This window comes from Phyllobates terribilis, unplaced genomic scaffold (genome assembly GCF_046119375.1).
Source record: "Phyllobates terribilis strain yellow unplaced genomic scaffold, ASM4611937v1 Scaffold_4__5_contigs__length_816908805, whole genome shotgun sequence".
Classification (NCBI taxonomy): Eukaryota; Metazoa; Chordata; class Amphibia; order Anura; family Dendrobatidae; genus Phyllobates; species Phyllobates terribilis.
Window position 1 is genome coordinate 675,635,100 of NW_027362764.1, and position 15,669 is coordinate 675,650,768.

Consider the following 15,669-nt stretch of genomic DNA (forward strand, 5'->3'; position numbering starts at 1 on the left):
TGCCCAGCTCGGCTAGCATGGAACGGCGCCTTGCCGGACACCGACCTTAAGTAACTTAGATGATGGAAGCCCCAAGGCCTCTGAGCCAGTTGGCAGCTAAGTACGCTGCCCCGTCGCCTTCACGCAGGCCTGACACCGAGCTCCTTGCCACGGCTAGGAGTGCTTATTGACTCCGCAGCTCGCCGTGTGGAAATGATGGCGTTAAAAGCACCCGGGGCCGTGAAGGGGCCAGGCTTTCAGCAGGTGCCCAGGGAAGGTTTTGGATGCCGGCCGCCTAGCGAGGGCCAGCAGAGGTAACATGTTTCTCTGCAAAGAAGCTTGTGTAACCAAGCCAGACGGCTGACAAAGAGCTAAACTCAGTGCAAGGAAGGCAAGGAAGGAATTGGGGAGGGGGGGGGTGATTCCTGCTAGGGCCCTGAAATCATAAAACAGGCAGGAGAGTCTGACGCATGGTGACGGAGAGGTTGTAGGGGCAGATAGGGGTTGTTGTCACGTGCAAGCACGTGTCCATGCTGGCTTGTGTGTGAGAGTGCGCTTCCTAGGTGTGGCGCGCTGCAGACAGTCAAAGGGATTGTTCCCTTTCATTAAAAGTTAATCCCCGGCTGCAGGCTATTAGAAAGCAACTAACCGCGCTCTGCTCACCCTACCCGGGTCTACCGGTGAGTCTCGCCTCTGCTCCCGGCCTGTGGTATTGGCCGTGAAGCTGACGTTCCGTCGACAGCGCTGCAGCCGATCAGTGAGCTCAGCGGCTCTGAGTGGGACGTTGTGTCTACAAGACCTTTTAAGGAAGCCAGCAAAAAATTGAAGAGAAGGGAAAACACAAAAGGACCTGGTCTTGCTGAGCACTGGAAAGGGCAGCCGGCAGCCAGACGTCACAGTAGAAAAGCAGCAAGTGAGAGGCTTGTCTCTGCTTACGGCTACACCACCCTGAACACGCCTGATCTCCTCTGATCTTGGAAGATAAGCAGGGTCATGCCTGGTTAGTACTTGGATGGGAGACCGCCTGGGAATACCAGGTGCTGTAAGCTTTTGCTTTTTATTTCCTTCCACCAGCAGGGGGTACTCTCTTCTATGCCTTTTTTCCATTCCCTTTCACAAGTGCACACATTCATTCTCTTTTCTTTTTTTCATTTGCTTTATCTCTTGCGCTATTTCATCTCTGCAAAATACCAGCATCCTTCTGATCACCGTGGGCCTCCAGCATTGTTGCTTCCTTACTTTTAATACTTGGCTCCTTTTCACCAGGACCAGCGTCTCCCGCGTGGCTGGAGGCAACCACCTTTAACCCCAAGCAGAAGACCTTTGCAGGCTACACGACCCTCCCCCCTGAAGAGCAGCTCAAAGTCACTGGCAACCATCTCACCCTCTTCCTTCATTCACCCCTGGACGTTTCACTCCGCCCCCAAGTTACGGGTCCAGCTTGCTCTTTCTGTCACATTACCGCGATGAAGGGTTTAGCCTGCAGGAGACCCTGAGCTGAGACATTTTTGAAGACACCTGATGCGGCGGGTGAATCACTGCTAAACAAACCACACCTGTAGGGACGGCACAGCCTTTGCATGGACCCTTCGGAGCCCGCCCCGTCACGGCCAGATTGCTCGCCACCAAGCGATCCTGAGAAAGGCTGGCCGGGCGATGGATCGAGCAGCGTCTACTGGCCATACCACCTTGGATACGCCCGATCTCGTCTGATCTCGGAAGCAAAGCAGGGCTGGGCTTGGACAGTACTTGGATGCGAGACCTCCTGGGAACACCGGGTGCTGTAGACCATTTTGATGACGTTTTGCCCTACTGCCCAGCTCAGCTAGCATGGAACGGCGCCTTGCCGGACACCGACCTTAAGTAACTTAGATGATGGAAGCCCCAAGGCCTCTGAGCCAGTTGGCAGCTAAGTACGCTACTCCGCCGCCTTCACGCAGGCCTGACACCGAGCTCCTTGCCACGGCTAGGAGTGCTTATTGACTCCGCAGCTCGCCGTGTGGAAATGATGGCGTTAAAAGCACCCAGGGCCGTGAAGGGGCCAGGCTTTCAGTAGGTGCCCAGGGAAGGTTTTGGATGCCCGCCGCCTAGCGAGGGCCAGCAGAAGTAACATGTTTCTCTGCAAAGAAGCTTGTGTAACCAAGCCAGATGGCTGAAAAAGAGCTAACCTCAGTGCAAGGAAGGCAAGGAAGGAATTGGGGAGGGTGAGGGGGTGATTCCTGATAGGGCCCTGAAATCATAAAACAGGCAGGAGAGTCTGACGCATGGTTACGGAGAGGTTGTAGGGGCAGATAGGGGGTGTTGTCACGTGCGAGCACGTGTGTATGCTGGCTTGTGTGTGAGAGTGCGCTTCCTAGGTGTGGAGCGCTGCAGACAGTCAAAGGGATTGTTCCCTTTCATTAAAAGTTAATCCCCGGCTGCAGGCTATTAGAAAGCAACTAACCGCGCTCTACTCACCCTACCCGGGTCTACCGGTGAGTCTCGCCTCTGCTCCCGGCCTGTGGCATTGGCCGTGAAGCTGACGTTCCGTCGACAGCGCTGCAGCCGATCAGTGAGGTCAGCGGCTCTGAGTAGGGTGTTGTGTCTACAAGACCTTTTAAGGAAGCGAGCAAAAAAATTGAAGAGAACGGAAAGCACAAAAGGACCTGGTCTTGCTGAGCACTGGAAAGGGCAGCCGGCAGCCAGCCTTCAAAGTAGAAAAGCAGCAAGTGAGAGACTTGTCTCTGCATACGGCCACACAACCCTGAACACGCCCGATCTCGTCTGATCTCGGAAGCTAAGCAGTGTCAGGCCTGGTTAGTTCTTGGATAAAAGACCGCCTGGCACTACCAGGTGCTGTAGGCTTTTGCTTTTTCTTTCCTTCCCCCAGCAGGGGGCACTCTCTTCTATGCCTTTTTTCATTCCCTTTCACAAGTGCACACATTCATTCTCTTTTCTTTTTTTCATTTGCTTTCTCTCTTGCGCTATTTCATCTCTGCAAAATACCAGCATCCTTCTGATCACCGTGGGTCTCCAGCATTGTTGCTTATTTACTTTTAATACTAGGCTCCTTTTCACCAGGACCAGCGTCTCCCGGGTGGCTGGAGGCAACAACCGGTAACCCCAAGCAGAAGACCTTTGCAGGCAACACGACCCTCCCCCCTGAAGAGCAGCTCAAAGTCACTGGCAAACATCTCACCCTCTTCCTTCATTCACCCCTGGACGTCTCGCTCCGCCCTCAAGTTACGGGTCCAGCTTGCTCTTTCTGTCACATTACCGCGATGAAGGGTTTAGCCTGCAGGAGACCCTGCGCCGAGCCATTTTTGAAGACACCTGATGCGGCGGGTGAATCACTGCTAAACAAACCACACCTGTAGGGATGGCACAGCCTTTGCATGGACCCTTCGGAGCCCGCCCCGTCACGGCCAGATTGCTCGCCACCAAGCGATCCTGAGAAAGGCTGGCCGGGCGATGGATCGAGCAGCGTCTACTGGCCATACCACCTTGGATGTGCCTGATCTCGTCTGATCTCGGAAGCAAAGCAGGGCTGGGCTCGGACCGTACTTGGATGGGATACCTCCTGGGAACACGGGGTGCTGTAGACCATTTTGATGACGTTTTGCCCTACTGCCCAGCTCGGCTAGCATGGAACGGCGCCTTGCCGGACACCGACCTTAAGTAACTTAGATGATGGAAGGCCCAAGGCCTCTGAGCCAGTTGGCAGCTAAGCACGCTACCCCGCCGCCTTCACGCAGGCCTGACACCGAGCTCCTTGCTACGGTTAGGAGTGCTTATTGACTCCGCAGCTCGCCGTGTGGAAATGATGGCGTTAAAAGCACCCGGGGCCGTGAAGGGGCCAGGCTTTCAGCAGGTGCCCAGGGAAGGCTTTGGATGCCGGCCGCCTAGCGAGGGCCAGCAGAAGTAACATGTTTCTCTGCAAAGAAGCTTGTGTGACCAAGCCAGACGGCTGACAAAGAGCTAACCTCAGTGCAAGGAAGGCATGGAAGGTGCGGAAGGAATTGGGGAGGGGGGGGTGATTCCTGCTAGGGCCCTGAAATCATAAAACAGGCAGGAGAGTATGACGCATGGTGACGTAGAGGTTGTAGGGGCAGATAGGGGGTGTTGTCACGTGCGAGCACGTGTGCATGCTGGCTTGTGTGTGAGAGTGCGCTTCCTAGGTGTGGAGCGCTGCAGACAGTCAAAGATATTGTTCCCTTTCATTAAAAGTTAATCCCTGGCTGCAGCCTATTAGAAAGCAACTAACCGCGCTCTACTCACCCTACCCGGGTCTACCGGTGAGTCTCGCCTCTGCTCCCGGCCTGTGGCATTGGCCGTGAAGCTGACGTTCCGTCTACAGCGCTGCAGCCGATCAGTGAGCTCAGCGGCTCTGAGTGGGGCGTTGTGTCTACAAGACCTTTTAAGGAAGCCAGCAAAAAAATTGAAGAGAAGGGAAAGCACAAAAGGACCTGGTCTTGCTGAGCACTGGAAAGGGCAGCCGGCAGCCAGACATCAAAGTAGAAAAGCAGCAAGTGAGAGACTTGTCTCTGCCTACGGCCACACCACCCTGAACACGCCCGATCTCATCTTATCTCAGAAGCTAAGCATGGTCTGGCATGGTTAGTACTAGGATGGGAGACTGTAAAATAATACTCTTCCTGTATTGTTTTTTTCTACTGAGGACTTCTCAAAGTATCAATATCACGATATTCTTATAAAAAAATGTATCTATTTATTCTTGGATTGTCCATTAAAAAGAATCAGATTGCAGCAGGTACATACAATAATTAGTTATAAAGTAATTGTCCATTTGTCCATAATTAGCTTAATTGTTGAGATTCACCCATGTTTCCTTGGATCCTGGCTTTTAAATCATATCTTTGTCCAGCATGTGTCCAGGCCTACATGTCATCTGCTCCTCAGCATGAAGATTCTGTGTCTTGTGGGGTGGGCACAGCAAGAGAGCCCCCACTTTCTGTACCATGGGCTTTTATAGCCAGTCGTATGGACACCTGTTCTACATATGGTAGTGAACCAAAAATACACAAACAAATAGCGCATGTCAACTAGACACGATGGCTGAGGCATAGAACTCAGAAAAATGATTATCGATTAACATTCCAAATGAATTTCCATAATTAACCATTTAACATTTCCCCCTTTTTTGAGAATAAAAGGACTTTAACTGAAAATTATCAAAAGAAGATACATTCATCAATCATTCTTTCTTTCCTTCTTCCTTGGCAATATCATTAAATTTCCATAATAATAATAATAGTAATAATAGTATCAATATCGGTTTATTGTTATATAATGATGTGAATTCATGTTATGGTAAGCCGTGACTAATATTCATTTAATATGTATAATTATACTTCCCTATATCTAAATTGAAGCAATCGTGGGTTCAATCGTTATCATCTGATGTCATCGGGTCGTCGTCTCGTCTTCTTCTTAGTTCTTTTATAACACAGTCTTTGGATGAAAACTCCTTTGAAATAAATTACAGCATGTAGATATTGTACAGTCCATAATTGTGTTCATTATTGTTCAGTCCATAAACTGTACTCTTTATTAGAAAGATCATGTGTGTCAGTTGATAAGGAAACAAAGTCCATGGATGAAATGTAGCTTTAATATCTGTGCAGTGTCACCTGGACTTACGTTGGATCGTCTTTGGAATCTTCCGTGTGTCCGCACTGGTCTCGTGTCACTTTTGGAACAGATGTGACGTCTTTGGTCAGTAAAGCAAGGGTTAACTTGACACTTTCCTGCTTTATATAGCACCATAACCAGTACTCAGTCCTTTATATACAGGACACATATGCCAGGTATTACCTGTTCACCAGCTTTCATTGAAGCGTTGCAGGTGATAAGAAACCACTGGAACGTGATGAAACTTGAACACAACACAGTACATATAGGATCATCGTCCTCTGCCGTCCTGGTGATCAGTGGTGTGAATTGTATTGTATGTAATGGACACAGTCTATTATAACACTCAGTATTCACACCTGTTACCTTCTGAGACGTCCGGATATCAGTTGCTTCTTCTTGTAACTTTTGAGAATCTCTTTGATTTATAAAAATTAAAAGTCTTTAGTAAGATAGAATTCATAATTGCGATGTCTTGATTGAAGTCTTCATTCCCTAATCTGATACCAAATCTGGCAGTTTTTCCTAACCTATAATATCACAGCGTACCATAGCAATCAGTAATATCCATCTAATTATTATCAAAATATTAAAATAAATTATGTTTGGAATAATAAACAATAATAGATAATAATTCATTGTCAATCAAGTTCTCCATATGATAGAACATTTTTATGTCATAGGTGTAATTACCTTTTCCAACCCATAGGTGTCAGTGTATTTTGAAAAAACAAGTTTTTATATCTTTATTAAACCAATAATATCAAAGAATGTATACTCCTGAACCAAAATGAATAAATATATGAATGTATGAATGAATGAATGAATGAATAAATGAATGAGTGAATTGTTGTGTTTACTCAGAAAATGTAAACATTTTTTTCCTTAGCAATATATATTTAATGAAGCAATACTCTTGTATTAGACATTACTTTATTAAATATTAATGTGTTTTCTCAATTGAGATATTGAACTCAAATAAAATCAAATGAGAATTAAAAAATGAAAAAATAGAAAAATAAGAAGTATAAAGTAAGAATAAAATTTTAAAAATGAAAAATAAAATTAAGAGTAAAAATAAGAATAAAAATAAAAATAAGGCCTTTAAATTTTAATGACAAATGCAGAGTAATTATATTCTCCACAAAAAATACCCTTATATCTCCATTATCTGGATGATTTCATATTTGTCATAACCTTGTACCACCAAAAAATATTAAATTATGCAACTTTGCCTGTAATATCCTTCTTAATTATACCATAGTACCTTATTATTATTTCTTCTTTATTAAAATGTGTGGAAAATAAGTATTGATCAAAAGTGATTACGTAATCAGGATCAAAAACACATTTTCCCCCTTAATACCAAAAATATTATTTTATAAAATTTATGTATATATCTGAACCAAATTATAAATTTCATATCGATGAGTAGCATAGATTTGACTAAAGAGAGGTGTGTACCTATTTAGGTAACCATTAAAAATAATATTATAGTTATTCAAGAATATTATCATGTGGAAAATTATTCTAAATATAAATTTGCTTTGTAAACCATTTTGATGTGTGGTTGCCCTTATCCACTATTAGTTAAATCAAGAAATAATAATTATTAAAGAAATATAGAAATATATATATGTAGATAATACCTAATTATGTATTATAATTTCCTCAGAATTAAATATATTTTTGTACCTTCACATAAAGAAACATTTTTATTTTTTCAAACATACAAACATACGAGGCCTCTGTCACATCAATCACACTTAGCAGCTGCTGATTTACTCATCTGTCACCTTCACTCTGACATTCACAGATCTGTTCAACTCAAACATTCCACATATGAAGTTTTAGATATATATATATATATTTAACCCAAAATTGTTGTATCCCAATTTATTAATGCGCATTGCCATATCAATTGAATATCTTTATATTTCTTTGAATATTCCCCAAGTACATATTATATAATATGAGAGTAAGTCACTGGAATTTCAGACACTTGAAAAAACTCTTGTCTTAGATTCTTTTTTCACTGGCTGTCCGGTCTTAAGTTACATCAGTTGAAAATAGAATGAATGGGATCCTATACTATTAGCTCAAAGTTCAAAGGCCGCAGCTGTCACACGTCATGCTGTAAAGCTACTTTAATTTGCACGAACACTTCATGCACAGAAAATATTAGCAACACAAAAGAATTAATAAGTATTACATATATATTATAGTTCAACTAGATATATTGTTATTATTTTAAAATGTTATACACATAAAATCATGCAATTTTTTCACTTCCTGTGTGAATAAAGAAATAAATCCATTTTAGAGTTCTTTGATCAAATCCTGCTTTGGAATGAAAACTCTAAGGAAATATAAGAAAATAAAATTAAATATCAAATTCATACAGAAACAGAATTATTTAAATATCTTATACATATATTGGTTGGTTCTAATGTAATTCAAAATATTGCTACTTAAATTTATATATATGCAGTTCTAATTTATTAATTAATATATATATATTTTATAACCGTATATATAAATACAATTATACGCAATCTCTACTTAGACAAGTGTATATATATATATATATATATATATATATATATATATATGAACTATTAGAAACTATGTAACTACAATTTTACTGTATAAGATTATAAATAAATATTGAGACATTGTATTACATTTTGATACAACATTGTAATTACAGTTTTTCCTTAGCCACTCCCTAAACCAAATCTTCTGTCTCTCTCAAATATCTCCAGGAACGCCCTATTTAGGAAAGACATTTTTCTATCCTTCAAAACCTCAGAGAACTGCCTGTTCTTCTGTCCACATTCCATGACGTCACTGTGAGTTGGTCGTCTCACCTGTCTCTGTCCATCAGTTTCAGCAATTTTCCCTTTTAGAGAATCACAGTTCTGACTGAGAATTAACTCATTCTGTGGAGAGATGGATCTTTGCACTGGCTGATATGGCTTATAACATATATGAAATCTTCTGCGTATTTGATAGAGTTCACTATGGGGATGACTCAGTCTAGGAGAGTTTGATATTGGCTTTTGGTAAGATTTTACCTTTCCTGGTTTTATAAATTTAGCTTGATTTATTTTCTTTTCACGATTCTCATGTTTTCTAACAAAATCCAGCATCTGCGCACATTCAAATAATGAATTTTTTTGTGATGCCATAACTTGGGAAACTGAATTTAGGAATTTGAATTTTTGTACAAAAGTTGTTATCATATTTTGTACTTTTCCATTTTTGATGAGAGCTTTGTACAACCGTTCAAATATGGACATGAATGTATATGTACATTCCTTCCTACCAATCCTTAGTTTCTGCAGATCTTCTATGTTGGGAAAATCCTTTGTGACACAATAAATCAAATATCTTAATCTGTCCGAATCATTTTCCCATCCATTAGGAGAGTCATTTTCACAGGGCATTAAATGTAAACGTCTGGACAATGTCACAGGAATCCATATTTTAAATAATTGATTCCTCTCCTCATTGGATAAATCAAACTTATCAGAGAAGCTCTCAAATGTCTCTGAATTTCTACAGGCATGGATTTTGACATCATATTTTGGCATGATTTTGTATAATTTCAGCAAATTTTTCCTCATTTTAATTTGAAGTTGAGCCTGGGTAATTCCAGAATTCTCTGATATTTTTAGTGGCTCTTGTACGTCCGTTCCTCCTACGTCACTCACGTCTCCTCCCACATCACCTAGTATATCGGTTTCTCGTATGTCAGTCATGTCTCCTCCCATGTCAGGTTTCTGTATGTCCGTCTCTTGGTCAGACCCAAGGTCACCTTCAGTTACAGACACGTGTCTTACTTCTTGTTCATTTTCCACATTACAGTCAGAATCAGTATCACCGTCTGACACTTCTACATTATTTTCCTGCTTAGAAATCTCTAACACAAGACTATGAAAAAAATCTACCAAATGTAGAATATTTCTCAATTTCTGTTTGTCTCTATTTACCAATTTAAAAGTTAACTGTAAATTCTGCAATTCACATTCTTTGTATTAACTGAGCCACAAAACTTCTATGTCATCTCCTACATTAACTTTGAAATTAATATTACTTTGTTTAGCAAAAGAAGAAATTATATCCATATTTTGCTTACCTTAAGATTCCTTGGCTTCTCTTTATCAGCACGTCCTGTCTTCAGTTCGTCTGATTCTTTTCCTGTGTGATTCTGTTCCTTGTTAGTACCTCTGCTTCCTGTCTTTCCTCAGTCTGTAGGTCCTTTCTGCTTCTCGGGACAAACTAGTGAATTTACTGACACGTGAACAACAGCTGTTCAGCTCGTCAGGACTTCCCCCTTGTTCACGGAAGAAATTCACTTACTTAATTTAAAAAACAAAAAAACAGGACTGGCTGGCTCACCATTGTAAAATAATACTCTTCCTGTATTATTTTTTTCTACTGAGGACTTCTCAAAGTATCAATATCACGATATTCTTATAAAAAAATGTATCTATTTATTCTTGGATTGTCCATTAAAAAGAATCAGATTGCAGCAGGTATATACAATAATTAGTTATAAAGTAATTGTCCATTTGTCCATAATTAGCTTAATTGTTGAGATTCACCCATCTTTCCTTGGATCCTGGCTGGTAAATCATGTCTTTGTCCAGCATGTGTCCAGGCCTACATGTCATCTGCTTCTCAGCATGAAGATTCTGTGTCTTGTGGGGTGGGCACAGCAAGAGAGCCCCCACTTTCTGTACCATGGGCTTTTATAGCCAGTCGTATGGACACCTGTTCTACATATGGTAGTGAACCAAAAATACACAAACAAATAGCGCATGTCAACTAGACACGATGGCTGAGGCATAGAACTCAGAAAAATGATTATCGATTAACATTCCAAATGAATTTCCATAATTAACCATTTAACATTTCCCCCTTTTTTGAGAATAAAAGGACTTTAACTGAAAATTATCAAAAGAAGATACATTCATCAATCATTCTTTCTTTCCTTCTTCCTTGGCAATATCATTAAATTTCCATAATAATAATAATAGTAATAATAGTATCAATATCGGTTTATTGTTATATAATGATGTGAATTCATGTTATGGTAAGCCGTGACTAATATTCATTTAATATGTATAATTATACTTCCCTATATCTAAATTGAAGCAATCGCGGGTTCAATCGTCATCATCTGATGTCATCGGGTCGTCGTCTCGTCTTCTTCTTAGTTCTTTTATAACACAGTCTTTGGATGAAAACTCCTTTGAAATAAATTACAGCATGTAGATATTGTACAGTCCATAATTGTGTTCATTATTGTTCAGTCCATAAACTGTACTCTTTATTAGAAAGATCATGTGTGTCAGTTGATAAGGAAACAAAGTCCATGGATGAAATGTAGCTTTAATATCTGTGCAGTGTCACCTGGACTTACGTTGGATCGTCTTTGGAATCTTCCGTGTGTCCGCACTGGTCTCGTGTCACTTTTGGAACAGATGTGACGTCTTTGGTCAGTAAAGCAAGGGTTAACTTGACACTTTCCTGCTTTATATAGCACCATAACCAGTACTCAGTCCTTTATATACAGGACACATATGCCAGGTATTACCTGTTCACCAGCTTTCATTGAAGCGTTGCAGGTGATAAGAACCCACTGGAACGTGATGAAACTTGAACACAACACAGTACATATAGGATCATCGTCCTCTGCCGTCCTGGTGATCAGTGGTGTGAATTGTATTGTATGTAATGGACACAGTCTATTATAACACTCAGCATTCACACCTGTTACCTTCTGAGACGTCCGGATATCAGTTGCTTCTTCTTGTAACTTTTGAGAATCTCTTTGATTTATAAAAATTAAAAGTCTTTAGTAAGATAGAATTCATAATTGCGATGTCTTGATTGAAGTCTTCATTCCCTAATCTGATACCAAATCTGGCAGTTTTTCCTAACCTATAATATCACAGCGTACCATAGCAATCAGTAATATCCATCTAATTATTATCAAAATATTAAAATAAATTATGTTTGGAATAATAAACAATAATAGATAATAATTCATTGTCAATCAAGTTCTCCATATGATAGAACATTTTTATGTCATAGGTGTAATTACCTTTTCCAACCCATAGGTGTCAGTGTATTTTGAAAAAACAAGTTTTTATATCTTTATTAAACCAATAATATCAAAGAATGTATACTCCTGAACCAAAATGAATAAATATATGAATGTATGAATGAATGAATGAATGAATAAATGAATGAGTGAATTGTTGTGTTTACTCAGAAAATGTAAACATTTTTTTCCTTAGCAATATATATTTAATGAAGCAATACTCTTGTATTAGACATTACTTTATTAAATATTAATGTGTTTTCTCAATTGAGATATTGAACTCAAATAAAATCAAATGAGAATTAAAAAATGAAAAAATAGAAAAATAAGAAGTATAAAGTAAGAATAAAATTTTAAAAATGAAAAATAAAATTAAGAGTAAAAATAAGAATAAAAATAAAAATAAGGCCTTTAAATTTTAATGACAAATGCAGAGTAATTATATTCTCCACAAAAAATACCCTTATATCTCCATTATCTGGATGATTTCATATTTGTCATAACCTTGTACCACCAAAAAATATTAAATTATGCAACTTTGCCTGTAATATCCTTCTTAATTATACCATAGTACCTTATTATTATTTCTTCTTTATTAAAATGTGTGGAAAATAAGTATTGATCAAAAGTGATTACGTAATCAGGATCAAAAACACATTTTCCCCCTTAATACCAAAAATATTATTTTATAAAATTTATGTATATATCTGAACCAAATTATAAATTTCATATCGATGAGTAGCATAGATTTGACTAAAGAGAGGTGTGTACCTATTTAGGTAACCATTAAAAATAATATTATAGTTATTCAAGAATATTATCATGTGGAAAATTATTCTAAATATAAATTTGCTTTGTAAACCATTTTGATGTGTGGTTGCCCTTATCCACTATTAGTTAAATCAAGAAATAATAATTATTAAAGAAATATAGAAATATATATATGTAGATAATACCTAATTATGTATTATAATTTCCTCAGAATTAAATATATTTTTGTACCTTCACATAAAGAAACATTTTTATTTTTTCAAACATACAAACATACGAGGCCTCTGTCACATCAATCACACTTAGCAGCTGCTGATTTACTCATCTGTCACCTTCACTCTGACATTCACAGATCTGTTCAACTCAAACATTCCACATATGAAGTTTTAGATATATATATATATATATTTAACCCAAAATTGTTGTATCCCAATTTATTAATGCGCATTGCCATATCAATTGAATATCTTTATATTTCTTTGAATATTCCCCAAGTACATATTATATAATATGAGAGTAAGTCACTGGAATTTCAGACACTTGAAAAAACTCTTGTCTTAGATTCTTTTTTCACTGGCTGTCCGGTCTTAAGTTACATCAGTTGAAAATAGAATGAATGGGATCCTATACTATTAGCTCAAAGTTCAAAGGCCGCAGCTGTCACACGTCATGCTGTAAAGCTACTTTAATTTGCACGAACACTTCATGCACAGAAAATATTAGCAACACAAAAGAATTAATAAGTATTACATATATATTATAGTTCAACTAGATATATTGTTATTATTTTAAAATGTTATACACATAAAATCATGCAATTTTTTCACTTCCTGTGTGAATAAAGAAATAAATCCATTTTAGAGTTCTTTGATCAAATCCTGCTTTGGAATGAAAACTCTAAGGAAATATAAGAAAATAAAATTAAATATCAAATTCATACAGAAACAGAATTATTTAAATATCTTATACATATATTGGTTGGTTCTAATGTAATTCAAAATATTGCTACTTAAATTTATATATATGCAGTTCTAATTTATTAATTAATATGTATATATTTTATAACCGTATATATAAATACAATTATACGCAATCTCTACTTAGACAAGTGTATATATATATATATATATATATATATATATATATATATGAACTATTAGAAACTATGTAACTACAATTTTACTGTATAAGATTATAAATAAATATTGAGACATTGTATTACATTTTGATACAACATTGTAATTACAGTTTTTCCTTAGCCACTCCCTAAACCAAATCTTCTGTCTCTCTCAAATATCTCCAGGAACGCCCTATTTAGGAAAGACATTTTTCTATCCTTCAAAACCTCAGAGAACTGCCTGTTCTTCTGTCCACATTCCATGACGTCACTGTGAGTTGGTCGTCTCACCTGTCTCTGTCCATCAGTTTCAGCAATTTTCCCTTTTAGAGAATCACAGTTCTGACTGAGAATTAACTCATTCTGTGGAGAGATGGATCTTTGCACTGGCTGATATGGCTTATAACATATATGAAATCTTCTGCGTATTTGATAGAGTTCACTATGGGGATGACTCAGTCTAGGAGAGTTTGATATTGGCTTTTGGTAAGATTTTACCTTTCCTGGTTTTATAAATTTAGCTTGATTTATTTTCTTTTCACGATTCTCATGTTTTCTAACAAAATCCAGCATCTGCGCACATTCAAATAATGAATTTTTTTGTGATGCCATAACTTGGGAAACTGAATTTAGGAATTTGAATTTTTGTACAAAAGTTGTTATCATATTTTGTACTTTTCCATTTTTGATGAGAGCTTTGTACAACCGTGCAAATATGGACATGAATGTATATGTACATTCCTTCCTACCAATCCTTAGTTTCTGCAGATCTTCTATGTTGGGAAAATCCTTTGTGACACAATAAATCAAATATCTTAATCTGTCCGAATCATTTTCCCATCCATTAGGAGAGTCATTTTCACAGGGCATTAAATGTAAACGTCTGGACAATGTCACAGGAATCCATATTTTAAATAATTGATTCCTCTCCTCATTGGATAAATCAAACTTATCAGAGAAGCTCTCAAATGTCTCTGAATTTCTACAGGCATGGATTTTGACATCATATTTTGGCATGATTTTGTATAATTTCAGCAAATTTTTCCTCATTTTAATTTGAAGTTGAGCCTGGGTAATTCCAGAATTCTCTGATATTTTTAGTGGCTCTTGTACGTCCGTTCCTCCTACGTCACTCACGTCTCCTCCCACATCACCTAGTATATCGGTTTCTCGTATGTCAGTCATGTCTCCTCCCATGTCAGGTTTCTGTATGTCCGTCTCTTGGTCAGACCCAAGGTCACCTTCAGTTACAGACACGTGTCTTACTTCTTGTTCATTTTCCACATTACAGTCAGAATCAGTATCACCGTCTGACACTTCTACATTATTTTCCTGCTTAGAAATCTCTAACACAAGACTATGATAAAAATCTACCAAATGTAGAATATTTCTCAATTTCTGTTTGTCTCTATTTACCAATTTAAAAGTTAACTGTAAATTCTGCAATTCACATTCTTTGTATAAACTGAGCCACAAAACTTCTATGTCATCTCCTACATTAACTTTGAAATTAATATTACTTTGTTTAGCAAAAGAAGAAATTATATCCATATTTTGCTTACCTTAAGATTCCTTGGCTTCTCTTTATCAGCACGTCCTGTCTTCAGTTCGTCTGATTCTTTTCCTGTGTGATTCTGTTCCTTGTTAGTACCTCTGCTTCCTGTCTTTCCTCAGTCTGTAGGTCCTTTCTGCTTCTCGGGACAAACTAGTGAATTTACTGACACGTGAACAACAGCTGTTCAGCTCGTCAGGACTTCCCCCTTGTTCACGGAAGAAATTCACTTACTTAATTTAAAAAACAAAAAAACAGGACTGGCTGGCTCACCATTGTAAAATAATACTCTTCCTGTATTATTTTTTTCTACTGAGGACTTCTCAAAGTATCAATATCACGATATTCTTATAAAAAAATGTATCTATTTATTCTTGGATTGTCCATTAAAAAGAATCAGATTGCAGCAGGTATATACAATAATTAGTTATAAAGTAATTGTCCATTTGTCCATAATTAGCTTAATTGTTGAGATTCACCCATCTTTCCTTGGATCCTGGCTGG

General features: G+C 38.3%; 3 pseudogenes; all 3 read left to right on the forward strand.

Annotated features, from left to right (window-relative positions):
- The first annotated feature begins 909 nt into the window (after positions 1 to 909).
- On the forward strand, positions 910 to 1,028 carry LOC141267888 (5S ribosomal RNA; annotated as a pseudogene).
- A 621-nt stretch (positions 1,029 to 1,649) lies between these two features.
- Positions 1,650 to 1,769, forward strand: LOC141267598 (5S ribosomal RNA; annotated as a pseudogene).
- Positions 1,770 to 3,443: 1,674 nt separating this feature from the next.
- LOC141269054 (5S ribosomal RNA) lies at positions 3,444 to 3,563 on the forward strand (annotated as a pseudogene).
- The last annotated feature ends 12,106 nt before the right edge of the window (positions 3,564 to 15,669 follow it).